Source organism: Callithrix jacchus, chromosome 2 (genome assembly GCF_049354715.1).
Source record: "Callithrix jacchus isolate 240 chromosome 2, calJac240_pri, whole genome shotgun sequence".
NCBI classification, from domain to species: domain Eukaryota; kingdom Metazoa; phylum Chordata; class Mammalia; order Primates; family Cebidae; genus Callithrix; species Callithrix jacchus.
In genome coordinates this window covers 66,716,939-66,719,663 of record NC_133503.1, presented here as the reverse complement: position 1 = coordinate 66,719,663, position 2,725 = coordinate 66,716,939, and the positions used below count along the sequence as shown (strand labels likewise).

The window sequence follows — 2,725 nt, the reverse complement described above, 5'->3', positions numbered from 1 at the left end:
TAAGCTCCATGAAGCTCTCTTATGTAAAAACTCTTGAACAAAAAGACTTGCTGAGCTTCCAGGTTGCTGAACACGTGGGCTGAGAAGGTGGAGCCCCGAGAGAGGGGGTGCAGGCTTCATGTCCCTCCTCCCATACGCCCATAGTCTGTGCATCTCTTCCAACTGGCTGCTCATCTGGATTCTTTGGAATGTCCTTTGTAATAAATGGGTAAATGTAAGTAAGGTGTTTCCCTGAGTTCTATGAGACATCCTAACAAATTAACCAAACTTAAGGTGGAGAGCAGTGAGGGTCATGGGAACCCCAGTTTGTAGTTAGTGTAGGTGGCAATCTACTACTTATTTTTGTTGTTGTTTTACAATCTACCACTTGTGTCTGGTGTCTGAGGTAGAGGCAGTCTTCTGGGAGTGAGCCTTTATCCTGTGGGATCTGACGCTATCTCTATGTTTGCTTTTTCTTCGAACCATATAAGGTATTATATTCGCAGATTACAGGGATTAAGGCATTGATAATTTGGGGGGGACATATTATCCAGCCCACCATAAATAATAAAAACAGTACTTTGGAGAGCTTTATGAAACTGGATTGGGTGTCTTTATTATGTCATTTCTTTTTCTTTCTTGCTTGCTTTTTTTTTTTTTTTTTTTTGAGACCAAGTCTTACTCCGTTGCCCAGGCTGGAGTGGTGCAATGGCATAATCTCAGCTCACTGCAAATTCCACCTCCTAGGTTCAAGCGATTCTCCTGCCTCAGCCTCCCAAGTAACTGGGATTACAGGCACCCACCACCATGCCCAGCTAACTTTTGTATTTTTAATAGACAGGGTTTTGCCCTGTTGGCCAGGCTGATCTTGAACTTCTGACCTTAGGCAATCCACCCTAATCCACTCAGCCACCCTACAAATTAGGCATTAGAGAAGAGGGCCACACATTGCTATACCAACTAAGTTATACAGCAAAAATTTCAACCTTGACACCTCTGTTGAACGTTCATCTTTTTTTTTTTTTTTAAACCATGATGATGGTTATAACCCTGGAGAACATCCTAAGTACAGAGTACTCAGCTTGGTACCCGTATTGCCTCCTGTCTTCACCATGACACATGAGTTCTTCTGTCCCCAGCTTAGTGTAAAGGAAATGACTGTGCAAACAAAAGTTCACCAGATCAAAGAATTCATATGTGATGGGATGTGAGGGCTCTTGTCCTTCCTTTCCGGCTCCAGCCCCGGATGCTACAACCACCAAGATGTTGATGCCTAAGACGAACCAGATTGCCATTTATGAACTTCTTTTTAAGGAGGGAGTCATGATGGCCAAGAGGGATGCCCACATGCCTAAGCACCCAGAGATGGCAGACAAGAATGTGCCCAACATTCATGTCATGAAGGCTGTGCAGTCTCTCAAGTCCTGAGGCTACATGAAGGAACAGTTTGCCTGGAGACATTTCTACTGGTACCTTACCAATTAGATTATCCATTACTTCTGTGACTATCTTCATGTGCCCCCAGAGACTGTGCCTGCCACCCTACATTACAGCCATTCAGAGACTGGCAGGGCTCGGCCTAAAGGTCTGGAGAGTGAGCGACCTGCAAGACTCACAAGAGGGGAAGCAGACAGAGACACTTACAGATGGAGTACTGTGCCACCTGGTGCCGACAAGAAAGCCAAGGCTGCGGCTGGATCAGCAACCGAATTCCAGTTTAGAGGCAGATATGGTCGTGGACAAGGTCAGCCACACTGGTAAAATTGGAGAGGATTATTTCGCATTGAATAAACTTACAGCCAAAAAACTAAAAAACAAACAAACAAAAAGAATGTGATGACTCTTGAGCCCCGTGCTTTCCCCCAAACACTGTAGGTCCCATTGTCACCTTCAATGGTGGCCCCAGTTGGTCCCAAAATAAATGCCTGCCATAGACACATTTTGCTGGCACCATCTTCATTTCAGCCAATCTGCAGGTGCCAGTGCCTGGGTGCTTGCTGTGGCTCATCGCCAGTATGTAGTTGTCACCTGGAATAACTATATTCTACTTGCTAAATTGGATTTCTTTCAGGAAAGGCTAGGACGTCAGATAAAAGCAGATTTTATAGCCATCCAATCAGAGGAAGCTGAATTTTATTTGAACAGGTGAGGGGATGTCTTTCAGCTTTCTCTTTTAAAACCAGAGGGAAGCACTTAGATGCTGAGGCCAATTCATCAAGCTTTAGGAGGCTTTTTTATTAGTTGCTTACAGAAAACATTTTCCCCTTACAGATGGTTACGTATTGCAATGAAAATTCCTGTCTAGGCTCCATGCCTAGCTCAGACTTGAGAAGCCATGGGGGGTGGGGAAGTAAATGGCAGCATCTCATTCCAAGTCAGGAATGAGAGATCACAAAGATGCCAGGGTAAGTCAAAGGGGAAAGAGGAGACTTTCCAACACATGGTGTTGGAGCAATTCAATATCCATAAGCAAAAATGAACACCAGCACTTAGCTCACACCATATACAAAAATCAAACAGTATTGATCATAGACATAAATATAAAGCCTAAAACCATAAAGCATCCAGAAGAGAATGGACAAAAATTTCTGTTACCTTGGGTTAGGCAAATATTTTTATAGATGAGCACATGCAGCAAAAACTATAAAAATAATTAATAACTTTATCTTTATTAAAATTAAAAACTTTTGCTCTTCAGAAAACACTGTTAAGAAAATTTTAAAAGCAAGTTTCAGACTTGTAGAAA

At 42.9% G+C, this 2,725-nt stretch overlaps 1 pseudogene; it reads left to right on the top strand.

Annotated features, from left to right (window-relative positions):
• The first annotated feature begins 1,122 nt into the window (after positions 1 to 1,122).
• On the top strand, positions 1,123 to 1,740 carry LOC128931422 (small ribosomal subunit protein eS10 pseudogene; annotated as a pseudogene).
• Positions 1,741 to 2,725: the final 985 nt, after the last annotated feature.